Raw genomic sequence first — 27,362 nt, forward strand, 5'->3', positions numbered from 1 at the left:
GACTAAATTAAAAAAATGTATAGCAGGTTTATTTCTCCAAATTGTAATTTACCCATTAGGTGCGTAGGCAAAAACTACCTGGTTTGTGTCTCGGCTAGTTAAATTTACAATTTATCTTCACGCACATATTATTGCTATAGCCATCAACGCACAAGCAACACAAACAGTCAAGCAATTATATTTATAAAGCACAGTTTTCGGCGCCCACGAGCCGAAGTAAAAATACTTTATTTGACAGAAACATTCAATTAGTTGGCCACCGCATACAAAGGATCGTCGGTTCGATCCCTGCTTCGACCGAACACCAAAAAAAAAATTTTACATATATTCCAAAATTATTCGGAAGATTCCAAAAAGATGTTCGACATTATATATTACATACATTACTATGATACTTCAAAATGTGTCTTATTATGTACATTGTTTTTATTGCAAAACATAAATTTTTGTAACATTTTCTTTTTTGGTAAAAAAAATTGAAATTTTCAAAGAAAACAACGAAAAACTTTTTCGGTACACATTTTTAAAACGTTTTTGTTTTTCTTTGCGTGTGCTGGGGTAATATTTTAAAGTCTAAAATTTTTACAATTACAGCGAATACGGACTGCTGTTGGCTTTACATACACCAACTCACTATTTTGTGAATGTACACGAACTGTTTTTCATATGTTTCGTTGTTAAAATTATATGTTTGAAACTCACATTTTTAACACTTTGTTTTTAAGTGCAAGCTATAGGCTCATGTTCATGTTCATAAACTAGTATAATATGTTAGAACATATTATATTTGGGAAATTACATTTTCTTAAATATAATGTGCCTGGATGCAACATATATTAATTTAGAAATTTCGTATAAACTCATATATGTTTAGAAAAGTCAAAGAGAGCGAGAGAGAATAGAGAGAAAATATAAGTGCGGCGACAAAGATAGATAATGAAAAAGATGTAAAGATATGTAAAACTTCAAGTTTAATTACAATAAATAAAGTCTGGGGTTCTGAACGTTTACATAATTGCTTGTCGACTAACATAGGGCTTTAAAAAACGATATGCTCAGGGTGAAGCGTATATGTTTGTGCAGTGCTAACAATTTTTGGTTTGAACACATTCTGAAAATATAAATTATTTAAGCACTATATGTTTGGGAGTACATGTTACTTTGATAACTTTGGCCAGTGAACTGTTAAGCTCAAACTTAAAACGTTATAAAATGCATTCAAGATAGTACAATGTATGGGGGAAAACGTTGTTCCCCAAATCTAAACAAAAACTCATTTGGTATTTAAGACCTGATTGGCTTCATTCCAATATAGTGGGTATTTGCTTGTGATATTTCGATGATAAATGTAAGCAAATAATACCACTTCCGGTCAATAGAAAATGAACAAGTTTGGGTTATACCCCCGCCCAAAATAAACTTCGTCTGGCACCAGTGTGATGATTTCGATGGAAGAAACAAAACTTCAGTGACTAGTTGCTTAATTACAAACCGTACAAATCGTCGTCATCACTCTTTGTCAATGTGAGATGAGAAATACTCCCAAATAACTCCCACGAATAAATATTCTTTGTACTATGACTTACAACCTCATTGGGAACATTAGCAGCTACCATCCTGGCCAAAGGATATTTTCGTCATTGTTATTACCTATTTTTAGCAACAATGATGAAGTGTACAACGGGTTCTCGGTTACGGCGTCGACATTTGAGTAAGCTTTGATTTGTGTGTTGTCTGATTTGGTAGTGGAATGGTTAGTTATTCATGGATGCGTGCTTGTATTATGACGGGTGACTTGCTGGCTGCTTGCCTGCCTGACTGACTCGGAATGTTTGATTCGGGCATTGAGTGGAATGGGTTGGTGTACGTAACATAAAGCAAAGTGTGTGCATGGCAATGTTTGGTGTCATTATTTGTGGCACACGTTACGGCTAAATGAAGATATTTACGAATAATTTGAGACTTTTCTATCGAATGCCACTCTAGTTTCTATGTAAACACACTAATAACCAACAACACAGATTGGCAATGCCAGCAGACAAATTGGAAAATGAAAATTGATGGTGTTATTAACACTGATTCCATTATGAAAACTAAAGCAAGCTCCTTATTTTTCTTTTTGGAAAAGCGAAGAACTTGAATCGAACTATTTTGAGAGGATGTGGGCCTTCGTTCACTCACCTCCTTTGTTGAAGGACTGGCGACGACGTTTTGTCGCTTGCTAGGGGCGTTTGGTAAGAACTCCTTCCAACTTCTTTTCCTTTTTTGTATTTTGTCTTTTTTTGCTTTTGGAGCTCAACAACCGGATGAGTAAGCCACAGCTCTCACGCACACCAACAATAACAACATTAACCGACCGACCAACTCGATACGACCCGTTTACTGGCCAATCAACAACCTCGTTTCGATATCACCTCGAGTCGTTATTTTAATTCATGCGGCAAAAAGTGGACAATTAAAACAATTCGAATTATATTTAAATGTCGTCCACGGAGAGAGAGTGAGAAGGCGATATGTACTCTTGCTGCACTTAATCCAAACTCATTCCATTGATGGCATGGCGCCTCGCACTATTGATTAGTGTGCCGCAATAGTGGATCCTTTAATTTTTAATAACGTTAATGTGCTGTTGTGTGCGCGTGTATGGCCAAAGGCTGTTACAGCCAAACTCCATGGAAGGGCCAAGTAAAACTAATGTCTAACACGGAAGACAATGTTCACACTCACTCACTCGGCCAACACCACTTGCTCGCGTTATTATAATCAAATGTATGCTTTCTATATGGTCTTCCTCAGCTTATGTAGTATGGATATAATACCGACACGACACCGACAACACGTGATCTTCTTAAGAGTTTCGACCGACACTATGTCCTTTCACAATGGCTCCAAAAATACTACTACTACTACTAGCACTACTAATGAACTATTGCCTACCGACCGATTGACTGCATGAAGTGAAGAGTCCATATGATTTGTTGGCCGCAAGTACAAGTAAATGTAGAGCTTCTAGCAAACCCTGTAATGTCTCCAAAAGCTCTGTCCATCGCTTTTATCTACAGTACAAAGCCATAATAAAAGGACTTTGAATTGTATTGGAAAGCTCATTGAAGGCTTTTTCGAATTTGTCGTTGTAATAAATATAATAACATAAACTCGAACGTTATATCGTTCAGCATACCTTATTCGAAATTCAACTTCGCGTTATGGACGTGTAGTGAACCTTTCACCCATTTCAATAGGTTAGGTTAGGTTAGGTTAGGTGGCAGCCCGATGTATCAGGCTCACTTAGACTATTCCGTCCATTGTGATACTACATTGGTGAACTTCTCTCTTATCACTGAGTGCTGCCCGATTCCATGTTTAGCTCAATGAAAAGGCACCTCCTTTTTATAACCGAGTCCGAACGGCGTTCCACATTGCAGTGAAACCACTTAGAGAAGCTTTGAAACCCTAAGAGAGAAGTTCACCACTGTGGTATCACAATGGACTGAATAGTCTAAGTGAGCCTCATACATCGGGCTGCCACCTAACCTAACCTAGAAAGTTGCCACAAATTGTTGTTGCCACAAATTGTTGTTGACTAAGGTGAATTCAGCAACAGCTTTTAAAAATAAATTTCGTGTTGTTGCATTACCGCAGTAACAAAACGAAATAAAAACAAGTATATACGGCCGTAAGTTCGGCCAGGCCGAATCTTATGTACCCTCCAACATGGATTGTGTAGAAACTTCTACGAAAGACTGTCATCCACAAATGTCAACTCACTCGGATGAAATTTGCTCCTCCAAGAGGCTCCAAAACCAAATCTCGGGATCGGTTTATATGGGGGCTATAAATGATTATGGACTGATATGGACCACTTTTGGCATGGTTGTTAAATATCATATACTACCACCACGTACCAAATTTCAACCAGATCGGATGAATTTGCTTCTCCAAAAGGCACCGGAGGTCAAATCTGGCCATCGGTTTATATGGGAACTATATATAATTATGGACTGATAGGAACCAATTCCTGCTAACATCACGTACCAAATTTCAACCGAATGGGAAAAATTTTACTCATCCAAGGTGCTCCGGAGGTCAAATCTGGGGATCGGTATATATGGGGCCTATATATATCGGTTTATATGGGGGCTATATATAATTATGGACCGATGTGAACCAATTTTTGCATGGTTGTTAGAGACATATACTAACACCATGTAACAAATTTCAGCCGGATCGGATGAAATTTGCTTCTCTTAGAGGCCTCGCAAGCCAAATTTGGGGTTCCGTTTATATGGGGGTTATACGTAAAAGTGGACCGATATGGCCCATTTGCACTACCATCCGACCTACATCAATAACAACTACTTGTGCCAAGTTTCAAGTCGATAGCTTGTTCTCAGAATTTCACCACGACCCAGAATATATATATATACTTTATGGGGTCTTAGATCAATATTTCGATGTGTTACAAACGGAATGACAATGTTAATATATCCCCCATCCTATGGTGGAGGGTATAATAAGACTAAGGGATTTGGAGCTATATGAATAGATAATGAACAGTGGGAGTAGGCTTGTCTGACGTAGCCAGTACACGTACTGGTTTAGCCAGTACACGTACTGGTTTAGCCAGTACACGTACTGGTTTTTCAAATGTACTGATAACAGTACAAAAATGTACTGCTTTTTGCATTTTGTACTGGTTTTTGTACTGTTTTTTTCAGCATTAGATTTGGAAGAATTTTTAGCAAAAGGAACGTACAGTTTTAATTCCTTTATCTTCGTACGTTTTTGATTCAACTTACGTATGTATTTAGGTATCATTGTGAAGTAAAAGCGGCCAACATTGGTATCGGCCGTAAATCGAAAGTCAACTGATACTTTTAGTCATTCGTTTTCCATTTATTGATCGATTACACCAGAGTTTGTCGCGCCAAATTCTTCATAAAATCATTCTAAATACGAGAAAACATTTAATCGTGTGTACACGGATGAAAAAGACTGTTTTTCATATGTTTGGCTATAAACATTATATGTTTGGAACACAAATTTTTAAACACAATATTTTTGAGTGCAAGCATATAATGTTCATAAACTAGCATAACATGTTTGGGACATATATGTTAATATGTTAGAACATATTATGTTTGGGACATAAAATGTTTGTAAATATAATATGCTTGGATGCAAACATATATTAATTTAGAAATAGCCAATAAACATATATGTGTTTAGTAGCTTGGAGCGCTATTTAACAGGGAGCGATATTGAATTAAGTTGGTGGTTGTTGCTTGTTATTACAAAATTAACATTTTATTTTTCCTTGGGCAATTGATCAGCTACTTCTTTGATCCTTACAAACTGTGTGGTCCGCTGTTCGAGTTCCCGTCCGGCAAAAGGTAAAATTAAAATAAAAAAAATCATAAAATTGAATAATTTCTTCTACAATGTTTGTATTACAGAAAAATGTGCTAAGAACTAAAAAGTCTCGTGGAAGTGAGAAAGATGTCGGGGAATATACAATTGGGCAGAAACAAAATTTCAGGTCGAAAACCTTTGTTGTTAGCACCTATATTACCTGTTTATTTTCATAATTCATTATGATTGTAAATATATATATAAATAAATAAAATTTTGAGCACAATATTGTTTGGGAGAATTTTTTTTAAGCATATAATATTTTTGGGTGCAAAATGCTTCCAAACATATTATATGTTCACATAATAACATATTGTTTTTTAGAAGACAACATTATTGAATTTGGATGCAAAAATACAAAATGTTTGGAACTTAGACTACCCAAACATATATTGTTGAGACCAATATGCTTTCAAACATATTATATATTGGAAGAGATCAAACATATAAATGTTTGGACAATACCCAAAAATGTATATGCTTGAAGCAAAATATGTTTGGGAGTATATGTTACAGAAGCGATTTTTTGTGAGCGTGTATATGGCTACACCCAGAAAAAAGTGCCTTCGAAACTAAAGGAAAAAAATGTTTATCAATTTAGTTCAGCTATTTTATTTCCATTAAGCTAAATTTTTGTGTGAAATAATAAAATTTACTTGTTTCAGTAAAAAAAATCCTAAACTGAAAGCAGTTAGAAATACCTCATTAACCAGAATAAGGCATGGAATATTACTAATAATGTTTTCTTCGCTGGGTATCAGGGCTGTGGAGTCGAGCCAATTTTGCTCGACTCCGACTCAAGCATTTTTCATCAGCTCGACTCCGACTCCGGGTAATATAACTAAACCTCATTTTAATACCACTAATTTGTAGTTCTATTGTGGAGGTACCGTAAGTGGATCGATATAAAGTATCGTATTTATTTATGTGTGCAAAAAAAGGTCTTAATTTCACATTAGATGCCAATTGAGCTCTATATTTCAAATTTAGGGCAATGTTTAATAAATAAAATAATGATATAAATACCCATCATAATATGAGAAGATACCAACAGTATATGTATTTGTGGACCAAAATTATTGATACTATCTCAAATCCTTTAAATTTTTTGCGAGCTATATAAAGGTTTATATTTCCATATGCATGAATTTGAATCTGAATCGATTTAGACAAAATTGTATATACTTCTACAAAATCTATGTACTTAAAATTTAAATCTAACGTTATGGGACGTAACACAATTTTAACGAAAAATAAAAATGCAAGGAAAGTCTAAAGTCGGGCGGGCCGATTATAATATATCCCAGCAAAAACTGGGTAAGCACTAGTGATTCTTTCAGTAATACCGGTAATCAAAAAGTTACTACTTGCGGTATTACCTGGGATTTAAAAATAATAACTTACCTGTGTAGGCAAAAAGTGATTATTTCTATTAATACCGGTAATCAAAATCATATCTTGAGGTCCGGGTTCGGCTCTACAGTGGGCACCGTTAATAGTAGCGAAAAGTAGTGCCAAATTACATTTCAGAAAAAATTGCCAATAAAATATACCTTTGTTTTCTAAAGTTGTATAGTACATAATTTATATTACAAAATAACATCATTGAATAGATCCATGCCGTGGAGCGTGGTATAGTGTGATGACTTACAAAACAACAGGGGTGAGTTCGCACTTTTTGGATATCTTTATGGTAAAGATATTATTTTTGGAGAGCTGGTATGCTTGCGAAGAAGTACTTATTTTTCGACTGCTGGTATGCTTGCACGGAAGTACTTTCCTCCAATGTCATGCCCGTGTAAAAGTATTACTACTGATATATGTACGAGGAAGTTGTTACCAATTTGGCGCAGGCATACTTGTACTCATACCTGGTAATAGGAGTTTTTGCTGGGATGTTACTCTGCACAACTTTGTATTTAGATCTACATTTTGATAAAATATCAAATCAGACTTCTACAAAACTCGGGCAATATTTGGTAATAAAATTTTGAATACATTTTTTATAGCAGTGAGTGTCAGTGAGCATCAGTAAAAAAAAATTTAGAAAATTTGCTATAGAAATAAAATTTGACAATTTTTTCTTATAGAAATAAAATTTTGAAAAAATTATCAATAAAAATACAATTTTAGAAAAATTTTTGTGTAGTAAATAAAATTCTGCAAAATATTCTTCAGAAACTAAATTTTGACTAAATTTTCTATAGAAATAAAATTTTGGCAAAATTTTCTATAGAAATAAAATTTTGACCAAATTTTCTAATAAAAAAATCTATTACTATAAAATGTTGGCAAAATTTTCTATAGAAATAAAATTGTGACTTAAATTTTTATAGAAATAAAATTTTGAAAAAAATTTTGTGTAACAAACAAAATTTTGCAAAATATTCTATAGAAATAAAATTTTGCAAAATATTCTATAGAAAAACAATTTTGACTCAATTTTCTATAGAAATAAAATTTTGACTAAATTTTCTATAGAAAAAAATATTTCTATAGTAATAAAATTTTGAATAAATTTTTTATAGAAATAAAATTTTGACAAAATTTGCTATAGAAATAAAATTTTGACAAAACTTTTTATAGAAATAACATTTTGACAAAATTTTCTATAAAAAAACAACTTTGAAAAAATTTTCTGTCAATATTCCACATATGTATATGGCCTTAAAATAAAATTAAAATAAAAATAGTATCGATTGTTCGAAATATTTCAATTAAATTGATATGGGCATTAAAATGGATCGATCCAGCCCATCTGCTAGTCTAACATTCTAGGAAATATAAAAAGATAGCCGTAATTGGAAGTTGATTTTCATTTACAATCATGCTGTACATTGATCGAATGAATAACGCAATGGAAACTAATTTGCGTAAAAACTTGCTTAGTTACAAAAATGAGAAGTGTTTTACAAAAATTGGTTTAGCCGGAGTCGGAGACTCCGACTCCGGCTCCACAGCCCTGCTGGGTATAAGAATTTACTACTGAACAAGAAAATTTTATTCACAGATAACAAAGCATTCGCAAAGATAAACAAAAACCGAAGTACAACCAAGTTTCCTCAAATTTAGTAAAATTTCTTATAAAATGATAATTCTGACTTCCTTTATTATAGAAAGCTTATCATACATACGAATAACACTTAGCATAGAAAAATATTTTAGCTCATTCGAACTCAGAAGTATTCAATCCTTTCAAAACTTAAGGAAACACACTTGTTAGAATATAGGAATTTTTCCTATATTTCTTTTATCTACCTGTAATCGATACCTGTCATCGATGTAATCGATATGTTTGCGCGTGGGTTGTTTTTTTAGTTGGAATCGCGTTGTTATGGTATACGGAGAGATTGTTAAAAATAATATAATAACAAATAAAATATATAAAATATTTGTTTTTTGAAATTAGTGAGAAAAATTTTCGTTTTTTGAACATAAATAATAATAAGTCTATCAATGGTGGTGTATAACAAAGAAAACACCAACATTTTGGAATCTTCAATTATCAGGTAATATTCAGTGACGCTAACCTTTTGTGAAAAAATTGGTTTATGGTTTTTTATATTTGTAGGTATTGAAATTGTAAATCGTTACGCAGCATCTTATTAAAAGTGAAAGGAAGAAGAAGAAAACCATTACGTTCTACAGTTGGTAACATTACATGGAAATAGGAAATAGTGGAATAATAAACTAATATTTTAAGGCCTGTCGATGCTGTTGATTCTTAATAAATATATTTAATATTTTAATAAAACATGTATTTTATTTAAGAAAAAACTGCCTATATAAATAAATAAAACTGTATTTAAAAACGAAGGTAAGCAGTTCTAATTTGGAAGTAAAAGGTTTACCACAAATATGTAAGATTTGTCCAAATGAATGAAAAAAGTTCAATAACATCATTCCATATATGAATTCAATTCATATAAATTTGTTCATTCTGTATGTTGGTATAGTGGTACATAAATATAGAAAAAGTCTTTGGCGATACACGAAGTTCAACTTTCTTCACAATGAGTTTATTTTAACTTAAAGAAGTGGTCACTTTTTTCTGGGTGTACAAATTCTCAATTGCGAATGGAGGCTTAAAAGATATCAAACGACACATGAAATCGGCAAGACGTAAAAAGAATATTGAGAACAGTCAGTTAATATCAGTTAGCAACTTCCCAAAAAAATGGAAGTGCTTCTAAAAGCACAACTTCACGAAGTTCTTTTTGTTCAATTTTTTGTAACTCCTCTTTTTCATTTTATTGAAAGGAAATTTTAACTTTTTTGCTTCAAATATGTTAAAAACAGAGTAAGGATTAATAAAATTGTACAAATTATTAACATTTTGTCGAAAAAATGCTAAATCCATTCTAGAAAATTTGTAAATTTTTGGAAATATTTGATGTCAAACGTTTCAGATAAGCGGAACAATGATTTAAAAATCATAAAAAATTATTAAAATTATTTATATGGCAAATTATGTGTAATATTTGGCAAAATTATTGTGTTGCAAATTCAGTACAACGGCATACAAAAAAAATATTTTCACTACTTTTTTGCGACTCTTTTTTTGCTGGGTTATTAAAGCCGACTTCCAGTGACTCAATCAAAACATCTGTTGTGGCAGAAGCTGCCTTTGCCTTTCACACCGTGATGCATAGCCACAGTTACCAAACCGGAGATTGCACAGGAAGTCGTGGAGCAAATGTTTACAGATTCAAAAGTGACCTCCGATTTCATTTGCGGAAAGCAAAAAATCGTTCGAAAAAATCATTTAATTTTATTCATTTAATGTTTATTGTTAAATTGTTTATTTTTTTGTGTTTTTATTGCTAAAATGAAAATGTTCTGGTTTTTTGCAAATGTACTGGTTTTTTTTTCTTGAATGTACTGGTTTTGCCAATTTGAAATCTGGCAAGCCTAAGCGGGAGTAAGATGATTCAATTTGTAAGAGGAAAATTCCTAGATGGTTTAAAAAAGTTAGCATAAAGGACCCACAATTGAGTTATCTATCCCAGCCAGATCTATACTAAAGGCTGTGGAAAGGTTCATTCGCCCGAACTGAAACATCTTCAGTCAGGCGTGTATAGATTTGTATGTGGCGTTTTCTTTCTAATGACTCTATTGATCAAGTTCCTTAATCTTCTTGTCCATAAAGCTCGAATAACAATTAATTGTAAATTAAGTAAATATTAAATATTTAGAAAAAAAACAGGTGATAATAGCAATCTATAGACCAAAAGTATTGGAAAATCTGTTAACAAATATTAGAAATGGCGGAATTTATGTGTATTTAGTGCTATTGCCTTAAGGGCATTAAGTAAGCGGCATCGGATGAAAATAGTAATTTGTTCATGAGTACTTTCCCTTAATATATCATAGAAATTATAATATAATAATTACAAGAAAGCAAATTTTTGAATTGGCTCTTGGCATCATTTACCTTTCAAGATATAATAAAATGTGCCAAATACGGATTTTTTTTACTTATTATATTTTTACTTATTATAGCTGCTAAGCTCGAACTTAATACCCTTCTTTGGGGAAAACAACAACACCCAAAAAGTTGAATCCTCCAGGGCAAGTCAATTTTGCTCTATTTTAGGTCATGACAATTATTATGTTTTAGTACAAATTGATCCAATATGTGAAAGTTGCCTTGACTTTAACCCTCTAATGCCCCAATTTTTTTGCCAGCTGATTAAATATTCAATGTTATCGAAAGCAAGAAAACTAAACAAGAAAATTTGATACGGTAAAATACAGTAAAAGCTGCAAAGCCTCTTGAACAGTTTTAACAAATTTTTCTTTTTAATTTACCCATTTTTGTGGTTTTAAGGTGTGTTTTTCTAAAAGCTTCCTGATTTAATGAAGCCAGCGTAAAGGTGGGATAATTGTTTTTACCTTAGCAAAATAAAAAAGTAAATATTATAAAGATTTACTAAATTCGTATTTCCCTCAAAATAGTTCCTAATTTCCATTGTGAACTCAAATATTTTTCCTTCAAACTTCGTAATTTTCTGTAACAAGTAAAAAAATTAATTATTTCTAATAAAATCTCTCGAATTTGTAGAAAAATATTTTCTTATTTTGTCATATCGGCGTGATAGCGAGATTTGTAATATGGTTTAGTTGAAATTTTCCATATTTTCCTTCGTGGTGGTTTCACCTTTTTTATACCCACCACCATAGAATGGTGACGGGGTATAATAATTTTGTCATTCCGTTTGTAACACATCGAAAAATTTCCGACTATATAAAGTATATATATTCTTGATCAGGGAGAAATTCTACACCCAGAAAAAAGTGTCTTCGAAACTAAAGGAAAAAATGTTCATCAATTTAGTTTAGCCATTTTATTTCCATTCAGTTAAATTTTTGTGTGAAATAATAAAATATACTTGTTTCAGTAAAAAAATCCTAAACTGAAAGCAGTTAGAAATAGTTCATTAACTAGAATAAGTCATGGAATTTTACTAATACTGTTTTCTTCGCTAGGTATAAGAATTTACTACTGAACAAGAAAATTTTATTCACTGATAAAAAGCATTCGTAAAAATAAACAAAAACCGAACTAAGACCAAGTTTCCTCAAATTTAGTAAAATTTCTTATAAAATGATAATTCTGACTTCCTTTATTATAGAAAGCTTATCATAACAGGTTGGCTGATAAGTCCCCGGTCTGAGATAGATGGCGTCGCTAGTATTAAATACATATTATTTTTATATAACTATTACCAACCTTCAAATGATTCATGTCAAAATGTGACGTCTGTAAGTCAATTAGTTTGTGAGATAGAGCGTCTTTTGTGAAGCAACTTTTGTTATTGTGAAAAAATGGAAAAAAAGGAATTTCGTGTTTTGATAAAATACTGTTTTCAGAAGGGAAAAAATACGGCGGAAGCAAAAACTTGGCTTGATAATGAGTTTCCGGACTCTGCCACAGGGAAATCAACAATAATTGTTATTGGTATGCAAAATTCAAGCGTGGTGAAATGAGCACGGAGGACGGTGAACGCACACTCAAAAAAAGTGAACTCTCTATTTCACTAAAGCCATATTAAGTTTATATTAGTTCATAGAATCATTATGTTTGGAAAAAGTTTATTTTAGTCAAATAATTTTTTGCGTATGTTAGTTAAATGAACTAAAAAACGGGAAAAAGTTATATACAAATAAAGCATAAAGATTTCCTAATTTCGTATTTCTTACAAAATAGTTCATTATTTCTTTAAATTTGTAAACTTTACCAAAAATGTGTCCATCATGAACTTCGTATGTCACTAAAGACATTCTTGCAATTTTGAACTCCAAGATTCCTCTTAAAACTACAAAATTTTCTTTAACTACTGAAAAAATTTAGTTATGTCTAATAAATTTTCTTGAATTTGTCGAAAAATATTTACTTATTTTTGCCATATCGGAGTGATGCCAGCGCTTGTAATACCGTTTAGTTAAAATTTTCTAAAAAAGTTCCAAATTTTCTAAAATTAATCGAAAGTTATCTTTCCTGGTGGCTTCACTGTTTTTTCAGTGCAGTGGACGCCCGAAACGTGGTTACCGACGAAAACATCAAAAAAATCCACAAAATGATTTTGAATGACCGTAAAAGTTGATCGAGATAGCAGAGGCCTTAAAGATATCAAAGGAACGTGTTGGTCATATCATTAATCAATATTTGGATATGCGGAAGCTCTGTGCAAAATGGGTGCCGCGCGAGCTCACATTTGACCAAAAACAACAACGTGTTGATGATTCTGAGCGATGTTTGCAGCTGTTAACTCGTAATGCACCCGAGTTTTTCCGTCGATATGTGACAATGGATGAAACATGGCTCCATCACTACACTCCTGAGTCCAATCGACAGTCGGCTGAGTGGCAGCGACCGGTGAACCGTCTCCGAAGCGTGGAAAGACTCAAAAGTCCGCTGGCAAAGTAATGGCCTCTGTTTTTTGGGATGCGCATGGAATAATTTTTATCGATTATCTTGACAAGGGGAAAAACCATCAACAGTGACTATTATATGGCGTTATTGGAGCGTTTGAAGGTCGAAATCGCGGCAAAACGGCCCCATATGAAGAAGAAAAAAGTGTTGTTCCACCAAGACAACGCACCGTGCTACAAGTCATTGAGAACGATGGCAAAAATTCATGAATTGGGCTTCGAATTGCTTCCCCACCCACCGTATTCTCCAGATCTGCACGGATGAAAAAGACTGTTTTTCATATGTTTGGCTATAAACATTATATGTTTGGAGCACACATTTTTAAACACAATATTATTGAGTGCAAGTATATAATGTTCATAAACTAGCATAACATGTTTGGGACATATATGTTAATATGTTAGAACATATTATGTTTGGGACATAAAATGTTTGTAAATATAATATGCTTGGATGCAAACATATATTAATTTAGAAATAGCCTATAAACATATATGTGTTCAGTAGATTGGAGCGCTATTTAACAGGGAGCGATATTGAATTAAGTTGGTGGTTGTTGCTTGTTATTACAAAATTAACATTTTATTTTTCCTTGGGCAATTTATCAGCTACTTCTTTGATCCTTGCAAACTGTGTGGTCCGCTGTTCGAATCCCCGTCCGGCAAAAGGTAAAATTAAAATAAAAAAAATCATACAATTGAATAATTTCTTCTACAATGTTTGTATTACAGAAAAAGGTGCTAAGAACTAAAAAATCTCGTGGAAGTAAGAAAGATGTCGGGGAATATACAATTGGGCAGAAACAAAATTTTGAGCATTCAGGTCGAAAACCTATGTTGTTAGCACCTATATTACCTGTTTAATTTCATAATTCATTATGATTGTAAATATATAAATAAATAAATAAAATTTTGAGCACAATATTGTTTGGGAGAATTTTTTTTAAGCATATAATATTTTTGGGTGCAAAATGCTTCCAAACATATTATATGTTCACATAATAACATATTGTTTTTTGGAAGACAACATTATTGAATTTGGATGCAAAAATACAAAATGTTTGGAACTTAGACTACCCAAACATATATTGTTTAGACCAATATGCTTTCAAACATATTATATATTGGAAGAGATCAAACATATAAATGTTTGGGCAATACCCAAAAATGTATATGCTTGAAGCAAAATATGTTTGGGAGTATATGTTACAGAAGCGATTTTTTGTTAGCGTGTGGCCCCCAGCGACTTTTTCTTGTCCTCAGACCTCAAAAGGATGCTCGCAGGAAAAAATTTGGCTGTAATGAAGAGGTGATCGCCGAAACTGAGGCCTATTTTGAGGCAAAACCGAAGGAGTACTACCAAAATGGTATCAAAAAATTGGAAGGACGTTATAATCGTTGTATCGCTCTTGAAGGGAACTATGTTGAATAATAAAAACGAGTTTTGACAAAAAAAAATGTGTTTTTCTTTGTTAGACCGGGGACTTATCAGCCAACTTGTTACATACGAATAACACTTGGCACTTGACACTTGCATAACTTAAGGAAACACTTGTTAGAATATAGGAAAATTTCCTACATTTCTTTTATCAACCTGTAATCGATACCTCTCATCGTTATCGATATGTTTGCGCGTGGGTTGTTTTTTTAGTTGGAATCGTGTTGTTATGATATACGGAGAGATTGTTAAAAAATAATTTAGTAAAATAATATAATAAATAACAAATAAAATATATATAAAATATTTGTTATTTTACATTAGTGAGAGAAAAATTTTCGTTTTTTGAAAATTATTAAATATAAACATCAAACAATACGTCTATCAATGTTCGTGATTGTGTATAAAGAAAGAAAAAACCAGAAGAATAACAACCCCTTCATTCGTCTTCATTTTGGAATCTTCAATTATCAGGTAATATTCAGTGACGCTAACATTTTGTGAAAAAATTGATTTATGATATTTTTATATTTATAGATATTGAAATTGTAAAAGTAGGACGAAATCGTTAGGCAGCATATTATTAAAAGTGAAAAGTACAAGAAGAAAAAATGCGTTTTACATTTGATAACATTACATGGAAATTGGAAATAGAGAAATAATAAACTAATATTTCAAGGCCAGTCGATGCTGCTGATTCTTAATAAATATATTTAATATATTAATAAAACATGCACTCAAAAAAAAGTTTACTTGGATTTTGACCTTACCTTAAGGATTTTTGTATTGATTCCGAGGCTTCTTTAAAATAAAGAAATTTTTTAGCGATCTATCTGGCTTTAAATTTAGGACCAATAAAATCAAAATTAGGATACAGATCTCATTTATCAAATTTTCATTCTCTTTTCGCGGTTTATTAATAAAGGTACTCATGTACAAACAAACGCCAGTTTAAAATCCAAATTATAACGGATACTTCAAAGTAAAAAATGTTTTCTTAATTCCAAAAAACTTTAAACCAAAGATGATAAATCCTCAAAATAAGTCTTAGCCTATATTTGAAGCATTTTATCTTAAATCCAAAGCTTCAATATTTCAGTTAATTTAAGGACGATTTCTTTAAATCAAAAATGTGTTTCTTTACTTTAAGGAATTTAGCATTAGTTCAAATACATGAGACTTTAACGGAGGGACGCAAATTTACAAAATTTGTGTCCTAAATGAAATTAATTTTTGAAGCAAAGATTATGAGCTTTATTTTAATTAACATTTCATTATTTTATTATTTTTTGTCTTTTTTGCATAATCTTTAATATCACGTAAATATTTTTTTAGTGTGTCTTTTATTAAAGAAAAAATCGCCAATATAAATAAAAAATTGTATTTAAAAACGAAGATAAACAGTTATAATTTTGAAGTAAAAGGTTTACCACAAATCATTCCATATATGAATTCAATTCAGTTACATTTTTTCATTCTGTAGTAGGATGGTACATACACGCTCACAAAAAATCGCTTCTGTAACATATACTCCCAAACATATTTTGCTTCAAGCATATACATTTTTGGGTATTTCCCAAACATTTATATGTTTGATCTCTTCCAATATATAATATGTTTGAAAGCATATTGGTCTAAAAAAATATATGTTTGGGTAGTCAATTTCCAAACATTTTGTATTTTTGCATCCAAATGCAATAATGTTGTCTTCCAAAAAACAATATGTTATTATGTGACCATATAATATGTTTGGAAGCATTTTGCACCCAAAAATATTATATGCTTAAAAAAATTCTCCCAAACAATATTGTGCTCAAAATTTTATTTATTTATTTATATATTTACAATCATAATGAATTATGAAAATAAACAGGTAATATAGGTGCTAACAACATAGGTTTTCGACCTGAATGCTCAAAATTTTGTTTCTGCCCCACATCTTTCTCACTTCCACGAGATTTTTTAGTTCTTAGCACATTTTTCTGTAATACAAACATTGTAGAATAAATTATTCAATTTTATGATTTTTTTATTTTAATTTTACCTTTTGCCGGACGGGGATTCGAACAGCGGACCACACAGTTTGTAAGGATCAAAGAAGTAGCTGATCAATTGCCCAAGGAAAAATAAAATGTTACTTTTGTAATAACAAGCAACAACCACCAACTTAATTCAAAATCGCTCCCTGTTAAATAGCGCTTCAAGCTACTAAACACATATATGTTTATAGGCTATTTCTAAATTAATATATGTTTGCATCCAAGCATATTATATTTACAAACATTTTATGTCCCAAACATAATATGTTCTAACATATTAACATATATGTCCCAAACATGTCATGCTAGTTTATGAACATTATATGCTTGCACTCAAAAATATTGTGTTTAAAAATTTGTGTTCCAAACATATAATGTTTATAGCCAAACATATGAAAAACAGTCTTTTTCAACCGTGTAAATATAGGAAAATGTTAACTAATATATGGAATGCATTATACATAATTTCTACGAAAATCACATCGTTCATTCAAATAAAAATGCCTTTGGCGCTATACGAAGTTCAACTTTCTACACAATGACTTCATTTTAACTTAAAATTCAATATAATGAAAAGTTTTACAAAAACATTATTTTAATTGTATTGTAGAAAGAAGTCAAGGATTAAACACGCACAGAAAAAACATGTTTGGACATGGTTCCCGCATCCATTTAGTGCTTATCTAGAGCATATAAATGTCGCAAAACCCATGCATTTTGTGTTTGTAAAAATAATTTTCGGGCAGAGAAAAAGTTATGCTGGCAATAAGCATTTAAATGGTTCTCAAATGCCGCAAACATGTTCTACTATTTAAATGATAACATTTGAGACCATTACATGATCAGGAAAATCATGTACCTACACTCATAGAAAAAAGTCTGTTGTTAATAGCAAACGCTGTCTGCTGTTTTCAGCAAACAAAATGCTGCTGTTTTAGCAGTTGTTTTGCTAAAACAGCAAACAACTCTGTTATTATGGAACAGCAGAAAAACTGCAGAAAGGTCAGTAGTTTCTGAAATTTTCTGCTGATCCGAATAAAATTATAAAGTCCCTCCAGTCAAATGGACAATAGTAAAATGGTAAAATTATAAAGCTTCAAACGTTAAAAACGATTAGTATTTTTAGTAATTAAATTTTAAGGTGGGTATTAAGTTCGAGTTTCGCCGCTAAAATCGCCATTTTTCACGATTACTTTTCTCTAGTTACTGGATTGCATTCGCGTACTTTTCAGCAATTTTAAGCAAAGCGAGAAAATTGCACGTTTACTCTCTTGCCAGTTTTTACTGGATAATTATTGCTAGAAAAGTAAGCGAACAGTCCTATTGTTGGTGAAGTCAGTTTTGACAAATGTCAACGTCGATATGTCAAATGCCAACGCCATCAAAGCATCACTTTTGAACTTGTTGTTTTGGAATATATTTTCCAAAATTTCTTTTATTACGGAGATTATATTTGGTAAGTACAGTCGACTCCGCTTTAGCGCAATGCGCTTTACTGAAAAACCTCGGATAACTGAAATCGATCGCATTCCCCAGTTGTTTTTTCTGTCCATTTCATTTAAATTACTCCGCTTTAGTGAAACTCCGCTTAACTGAAAAAATCGGATTACTGAAAAGTTTTTTGTGTTCAAATAAGTTTCGTCACATTAGTATTACTTCGCTTTACTGAAAATGCCACATTCTCGCTATTGAGAGAGAGTACATTTTCTTCTCCGTATTGAGAACGCTTTATTTCAAGTGAAGATGGCACTTTCAAAACAGTTTAAATCACTCTGTAAATAAAATCAACTGAAAGGTAAAATTGTAGATGGCACACACACGGAATCAAACACCTTGTTTTTATTATTTTATGTACATAGCATTGGTCATAAGTTCGGTTAACTGAAATTGAGTGGATTTTTTTCCAGTTATGCGGAGTCCGCTTTACTGAAACTTTTTCAGTTATCCGAAGTTCGCATTACTGGAAGTTTTTTTCAGTTATCCGTAGTCCGCTTTAGCAAAAACTTCGGATAACTGAAATTAAATGGCTGCATTTTTAACGTTTCAGTAAAGCGGAGTCGACTGTATTGTATTTGTCATTTAAGAAATTTGCCATTTCTTTTATAGTCCTTTTGTTTTTAATAATTTTTAGATTGGAAAATTACTATTATACAATCATGTGAGCAACCGCCGTGAAATGGTTCCTACCCGCTTTGCATACAAACGGTTATGGATTCAATCCCAGTTTCGACCAAACACCATAAAGTTTTGCAACGGTGGATTGATGAATTACTCCCTCTGTAATGCTAGTGGCATTTCTGAGTGTTTCAAAGCTACTCTAAAATGTTCATAGCAAAGCGAAATGATGTCCAGGCTCGGCTATAAAAAGTAGATTCCGTGTTTTTGAGCTAAACATGGAATCGGGCAGCACTCAGTGACAAGAGAGAAGTTCAACACTGCGGTATCATAATAGATTAAATAGTCAAAGTGAGCCTGAAATAACGGGCTACCACTATAGCTAAGCTAAACTGTATACAATTGGCAACGTTCACCTTAAATGTGAGTATAAAAGCCAGGATAACATTACAACCTTGCTATTGTACACTGAAAAAAAAGCATACTCGGTTCCAAAGATTTTGTCTTTACTTTAAAAAATTTGGTATTGATTCCGAGCCAAAGAAGCGGAGAATACAAGTAAGGATACCTTTAAGACACAATTCTCTTTTAAATTTAGTTTTTTTGTACTTGCTTCTAGGAAGCAAATTTTAATTTTTCGCTTTCTCAGCTTTTTTTCTTCATATGCTATCAAAGTCCTTTAAAAACGAGTTAACGGCAACTTTATTTTCCAAATTAAGACTCGACATCCAGTAGAAATTATGCTATGTTTGAAGTAAAAAACTTCTTTAAAATAAAGTTTTGAAAAACATGTCCTATATTTGAACGATTTTTTGCTTTGTAGTCAAGATGCAAAAAGACAACAAATTTAAAGACAATTTCATTATATTTAAAGAATTTTTCTGAATTATTAAAGTCAAGTTAACCTTAGCCTATAAATTTTTTCTTTCATGTTAAGATACCCATTTTTAAGTCACATCACTTAATTATAAGGACAATACGACTTCATTGAAAAGTTTATCGACTTTTGGACAAGGAAAATAACTTTATTTTAGAGAAATGCGTCTTCTACGCTAAGCAAAATTTGTATTCGTATTTTAAAGACATGAAATCTTTGACCTCACGACAATATTTTTTTCAGTGTAGCGAAATAATGCCAACTAAATACGGCCTTAAGAGCCTTTTAGTTTGAATCAATTTGATTTTTTGCTAAAAGTACATATTTTATTGGTCAACTTTTATGACATCGTTCAATACAATACCTATAAATACAAATAGTTTACAAAATAAAATTTTTGTCATGTATATTTGATGAGAGGTTTTTTATGTATTTTCATCTCCTGAATTCGAAAATAGAGGTTACATTTTTATATGGTAGACGTTTTGAGATATACTTATATTTTTAGTTTTTTTACTAGACGCGAGAATCATATCTCAAGCTAGAAATGTCCGGTTATATCGTTGGATATGTGATAAGTTAAGTGGTTCCAAATATATCGATGAAAATTGGGCACATTTTCATCATATTTTACAGCGATTCTGTGCCGGTGGAAAAGTGCCAACCTTTGAAATAACGTCCGGTTTCTCTCTATACTCGTAAAGGTGATACCTTAACGTAAGAATAAGACTAGAAGAAAAATGACAAACTTGTAAGCATATTTTTTGAAAATGTGCGCTTTTTTAAATATATTTTGAACCACTTAACTGTTCACAGATCCATATTAGTTCGTCACCTCAATACCTTGCATTTAAGTACCAATAACGATATAATCGTACATTTTTAGCTCGAGAAATAATTTTTCTAATGAAAAATGGACGAAAAACTAAAAATATAAGGATATCTTAAAAACTGTTTCATTAAAAAATTTTTAACCTCTATTTTCGAATTCAGTAGATGAAAATACATCAACCACTAATCAAATGTAAATTTTAGTGTAAGCTAGTGTAATTACTAATTGCTCTTTTTACTTCTTTTCATTGCATATTGTTATGTTTCAACTTCCAATACTTCGATGGAATTCAATTTCACACATTTAATAAATGTAGAAATTATTGTATTAAATGATTTACGGGTTTCATTTCCACTTATCCTTAAAAACGACAAATTTTGTTGCTGGGACAACAAACATTTGTAGTTATTGTAGCAGTAAAAATGTTAGCTAGTTCAACTAACGCAGTTTTCTATTTCAGCAGCGATGTTTGTCAAAAACTTTTAGCAAACACGTTTGCTAATTCAACAGCATTTGTTTGCTATTTTAGCTGTAAAAAATGTTTGCTGTTTCAACTAACGAATGTTTGCTGAAACAACTACATGCTACTGCTGTTCCTTTTTCAGCAAACAAAATCTGCTGTTTTAGCAAACATTTTTGCTATTATGAGTAACAAAATTTTTTAGGTGTAACCATTCAATTTTTCGACTTTTTTGCAGGGAAAAAAAGTATTTTTATAGGTTAGGTATAGACATTTCTAGAACCATTACATGGCCATAAAGGCCATGTACATTGTTTTCTTGACCTTTTAATTTTGTAACTTTTTGCAGCGAAAAGAATTTCATAAAACATTGAGTAGGTACATAGGATTTTCTTATTGGGCGTCAGTCGCGTATTGATTGTTGCTTGGAATGGACGGAGAATACGGAATTACTGTGTTTTGTGTTAATTTATTTATTCAGAAGTGCTACGTGGTTTTATGTGAACACAAGGAAAGTGAAATTGAAAAAATGTACCTGTTTTTTTTTGTTCTGCAGTTTTTATGGTATAATTGATTTTTATTTGCAGGTACATGATGCCTTCGTTTGTACATTTGTAATGGAATACGTAAATATGGAATGATTACTTATTGTTGAAATTGAACCAAAATAGAGTGTGCAAAATTATGTGATGTTTGCTTGCACGACATTATAAATACTAATAAACAATAAATTAGTTTTTGAATAAATAAAAACAAATAAATAATGCTAATTTTGTGTTTTCTTTTCTCAAGTGGCGTCCTTTTTTCGACGACGAAAAAAGTTTTTTCATAAAGATCAAAACATTTTAGTTTGTGACCATGTTTCCTTAACTAGAAAGAAACATTTTTGACGAATGCCATAATTTTGATTCAAACAAAATTCCTTTTATCAATATAATAACATTTTAGATGAGGACAATTATATTTTTCTTAGAACCATGTTCAATGATCCAACGTGGTTGCAGGTGAAAATGTTACATGGTCGCCGCAAAAATAGCTCCTATCATATTATTTTGCTCTTCGAATATGATTGTGGCAATCATGTTTCTTCTATGCGTGAAAATAAGTAATTTTATTATGATTCATGCCACCAAAATTTGAGTATCTTACTAAAATCTATTCTATCTTTATACCCACCACCATAGAATGGTGACGGGGGTATAATAATTTTGTCATTTCGTTTGTAACACATCGTAATATCGATTTCCGACTATATAAAGTATATATATTCTTGATCAGGGAAAAATTCTAAGACGATATAGCCATGTCTTGCACATGATGTTTATGATTCCTCTAAAACTCAAACAAATATGGTTCTTATAAATCCAGAATCTGATCTAGTCTTCATAGGTAAAATCTTTGAATTATCTTCGGGAAGTGTACTGGTTGAACTGATCTGCTTGTCATCAAATCACCCTGAAATTTTCACAGAAAACTATAATATTTGATTCATGGTGGTGCACGGATGAAAAAGACTGTTTTTCATATGTTTGGATATAAACATTATATGTTTGGAACACAAATTTTTAAACACAATATTTTTGAGTGCAAGCATATAATGTTCATAAACTAGCATAACATGTTTGGGACATATATGTTAATATGTTAGAACATATTATGTTTGGGACATAAAATGCTTGTAAATATAATATGCTTGGATGCAAACATATATTAATTTAGAAATAGCCTATGAACATATATGTGCTTAGTAGCTTGGAGCGCTATTTGACAGGGAGCGATATTGAATTAAGTTGGTGGTTGTTTGCTTGTTATTACAAAATTAACATTTTATTTTTCCTTGGGCAATTGATCAGCTACTTCTTTGATCCTTACAAACTGTGTGGTCCGCTGTTCGAATCCCCGTCCGGCAAAAGGTAAAATTAAAATAAAAAAAATCATACAATTGAATAATTTCTTCTACAATGTTTGTATTACAGAAAAAGGTACTAAGAACTAAAAAATCTCGTGGAAGTGCGAAAGATGTGGGGGAATATACAACTGGGCAGAAACAAAATGTTGAGCATTCAGGTCGAAAACCTATGTTGTTAGCACCTATATTACCTGTTTATTTTGATAATTCGTAATGATTGTAAATATATAAATAAATAAATAAATAAAATTTTGAGCACAATATTGTTTGGGAGAATTTTTTTAAGCATATAATATTTTTGAGTGCAAAATGCTTCCAAACATATTATATGTTCACATAATAACATAAGACAACATTATTGAATTTGGATGCAAAAATACAAAATGTTTGGAACTTAGACTACCCAAACATATATTGTTTAAACCAATATGCTTTCAAACATATTATATATTGGAAGAGATCAAACATATAAATGTTTGGGCAATACCCAAAAATGTATATGCTTGAAACAAAATATGTTTGGGAGTATATGTTACAGAAGCGATTTTTTGTGAGCGTGTGGGTATTTAAGATTCGGCCCGGCCGAACTTACTGCTTTATATACTTGTTTTTAGTTATTGTTGTATCGAATCGGTATTCGTTATTATTTCTTAGGTTAATATTGAAAGGTCTTCTAAATAAATGTTAAAACTGTGGGACACCTTCACTGTTTTGTATGTAGCCCATTTTGTCTAAATACAGAAAGGCTCCTGGAGGGATTACCCCGTTTCAAGCGAATTACGTATACACGCAAAGAAAAAAAACGTTTGGACAACGTGTACCGAAAACGTTTTTCTTTTGTTAGAGTTTTTTGAATTGCTTCGAAAATTTTAAACTTTTATCACCATAAAAATTCGTTTGTTACAAAATTTTTATTTTTTCAATAAAAAAAGTTATTTTTGAAATAACAACACAGTCCATTTCGTTTATATCAAACACTGTTCTTTTCTGACTTTAGGTCTTTAATAAGACACATTTTACAGTTCAAAATTTAATATAGTACAATGTAATGTTGAACATTTTTTCGGAATCTTCCGAATATATCTGGAATATATGTAAAAAAAAAAAAACAAAAGCAAAAAAAAAAAACTTTGGCCGAAGCAGGGTTCGAACCCACGACCCTTGGCATGAGAGTCGGACGTAGCTACCACTGCTCCACGGTGCCAAACTAAATGTTTGTTTCTGTTAAATAAACTTTGTTTATTCGGTTCGTGGGCGCCGCAAGCTATGCTATATAAATATAACTTATATTGATATTTATCAATTGATGACCATAACAGGTACATAGCTCAGTGGTTAGTGTGTTGGCTTACAATGTGCATGGTCCGCGGTTCGATTCTCCGTCCAGGCGAAAGGTAAAAAAATTTAAAAAATTATAAAATCGTATAATTTCTTCTACATTGTTGGTATTACAGGAAAAGGTGTTAAGAACTAAAAATCCTCGTGGATGTGAGAAAGATGTGAGGGACAATGCAATTAGCAAGAAAATAATGTTTTTTTTGAGCTAGTCTTTATGAAATTGTTTTTACATCCTGGAAAAGAATAAACGTTTATCACAAAAAGTATATACTTTTCTTCCAAATACACTTCCTTACAGCGAAAAGCAAATGAGAAACGAACTTTGTTTGTCTAAAATTTCGTTTGGGAGGAAAGAATTATTTTTTTGCGTGTATATGAATCATCAGCATAATACGGAGCCAATATTAAATTATTTGTATGATTATGTGTACATTTGAGGATATGATTCCTTATTGTTTTAATTAAGAAGTTATATATTCTGTTAACATTAGCTGAATCATAGAGAACTTTATTGAATACAAAGTGTGTATAGTTTGTTTGGGCTGATCTGAAAAGACTTGTACAAGATCTCAAACATTTTCTTCAAAATTCTAAGCCTTTCCATATAAGAGGGAGAAATGTTACACCAGATTGGTGCACCAAACTGGTTATTGTATAACAATAACTTTACAACTTTATTAACATGTTTAGAAAAAATTACAGATTTGTGATTTGTGTTATTTTGTATTCAGTATGGAGTATGAAGTACAAGAATTTGTCTAATATTAAACTTAAATATTTTACTTCGTTTTGTATCTCTTAAGTTAGACTCAATTCCGAATTTTCTCCAGTTTTTTTTTTTTAATATTCCAATTACATTTATTAACTGGTGGACGGAAAAGTATAGATTCACATTTATTAATTTTCATGTTCAAATTGTATGAATAATTTATTGAACGAGTTTTGTAATTTATTATTTATTTCTTCTATTTCATGTCCGACTTCGAAAATGATAATATCGTCGGCAAATCCTATAATATTATCTATATTTTTAAGGAGATCGTGAATATAAAGATTGAATAGTATTGGAGCTTTTACAGTCCCCTGCTGTAAGCCATTGACCATTTTAAATACGCGAGAGCTTGTACATCTCTCGATAGAAACAACAAACTCTTTGCTGGAAAGCATATTAAATATGAAAATTACTAAGTGAAGAGGGAAATTATAATCCACTAATTTCTTCATGAGTTTTGCTATCCAATTAGGCAGGCATCTGTATAAATTTTTTGATTCCAGTTCCATTGTACACAGAAAAAAATTTCCGTAGTTAAACTAACGCTAAATTTCATTTGTTTTTATTGGAAAAAATTTATTTGCTTGTAGTTAAATTTTATTATTTTTATCGAAATTTTCCACAGTTTAATGAAATCTTACTTTTGTTAAGTATGTCTCAAAAATTTTATGAACTAAACGTGAGTATAAAGTTCAATGACCGTACACATAAGTTCAATATGAACTAAAGCAAAATAAGATTTTCGTACGATTCCCAAAAATAGTACGAATGAACTACTGTATGGTTAAAATGGTCATGATTTGGCGCCAATGATTTTCTTCTTTACTTTTAGTTAATTTTTTCTTCTATGATATGATGTAATTTCGTGAACTGCAGTTAAAAAATACAACAGGGCATTAAAATTTCCTGGTTTTAACAACGCTTTGTGGAAATCTCAAAATGTGGAGTAAAATTTAGCTCAATTTTCGTGCCAGGTAGTTCATTCTTCCTATAAAACGGTTCACTTTGTTTTCGGTGTATATTAGAAACTAACAAGGTAATAGCATGAATAGTAGAGTGCCCATGTTTAAAACCAAATTGTTTTTCGCATATGAAATTTAGCTTTTGGCAAAGTTTTTGTATTAGACTGTTGACTGCTATCTCAAATATCTTACTTATATTTGGTAAAAGGCTTATTGCTCTTAGATTTTTCGGATCCGTTAAATCTTTATCCTTTTTCGGTAATATTATAACATTTGCACGTTTCCACACCCTCAAAAAAATCGCTTCTTTAACATATGTTCCAAACATATTTTGCAGGAAGCACATATATTATTGGATACTGCCGAAACATTAATATGTTTGTTTTATGTGAACATATTATATGTTTGGAAGCATTTTGAGCCCAAAAATATTATATGCTTGGAAGAATTTTTCCCAAAGACGATTGTGCTCATTGCCTAACATACTGGTAATTTTCACTTCCACGAAATATTTTAGTTCTTGGCACCTTTTTCTGTAATACAAATAATTTTGAAGAAATTATTCACTTTTATAAATTTTTTAAATTTTACCTTTCGCCTGCACGGAGAATCTAACCGAGGACCATACAGTTTGTAAGCCAACACACTATCCACTGGGCTACGGAGCTGATATAGTCACCAGTAGATAATTATCGTTATAAGTTACATTTATATAGCATAGTTTGCAGCGCCCACGAGCCCATGCAAACATAACATTATTTAACAGAAACATACATTTGTTTGCCACGTGGAGCAGTGGTTAGCATGTCTGCTTGCATGCAAAGGGTCGTGGGTTCAATCCCTGCTCCGACCGAACAATTTTTTTTTTAATTTACACATTTTATACTATATTAAATTTTATACTATGTTAAATTTTTTTATAATGAAACTTCGAAATGTGGGTTATTAAAGATTTATAGTTTTATAAGCACTGTTACGCTTGATATAAACGAAATTGACTGATATTTGGATAAAATATTATTTTTTATTGCAAAAATAACAATTTTGTAACAAAAAAACTGTTTTTGGTACAAAACTTCAAAATTTGGAAGGAATTCAAAAACTCTAACAAAGAAGAACGTGGAGTCGAGTATAAACATACATAAATAATTTTATAATATAAACATAAATTTATTTAGGCGTGAACAGTTTTATACTAGCATTTAACACCATCGCTCTAAAATGCCTTTTATTTTTCTTTAACAATTCATTTTAAAGAAAATAAACTTTTTAA

The 27,362-nt window shown here is 31.5% G+C and overlaps 1 protein-coding gene and 1 long non-coding RNA gene across 4 annotated transcripts in view; one reads left to right on the top strand and one right to left on the bottom strand.

Annotated features, from left to right (window-relative positions):
• LOC142225611 (uncharacterized) overlaps nt 1-27,362 on the top strand; it is a 318,712-nt gene that overhangs the window by 254,076 nt on the left and 37,274 nt on the right. The window lies entirely within an intron of this gene.
• The window catches only part of Kua (Plasmanylethanolamine desaturase Kua), a 108,533-nt gene that overhangs the window by 59,491 nt on the left and 21,680 nt on the right, over nt 1-27,362 (bottom strand). Inside the window, exon 1 of one of the 3 annotated variants that reach the window (XM_075295409.1) lies at nt 2,182-2,935. The exons of 1 other annotated variant lie outside the window; for it this stretch is intronic. The gene's annotated coding sequence lies outside the window, so the exon portion shown is untranslated. Of the gene's footprint in view, nt 1-1,650; nt 1,786-2,181; nt 2,936-27,362 lie in introns of those variants that run through there. One more of the 3 variants, XM_075295411.1, reaches the window with a different exon arrangement.

This window comes from Haematobia irritans, chromosome 2, assembly GCF_050003625.1.
Source record: "Haematobia irritans isolate KBUSLIRL chromosome 2, ASM5000362v1, whole genome shotgun sequence".
Taxonomy (NCBI): domain Eukaryota; kingdom Metazoa; phylum Arthropoda; class Insecta; order Diptera; family Muscidae; genus Haematobia; species Haematobia irritans.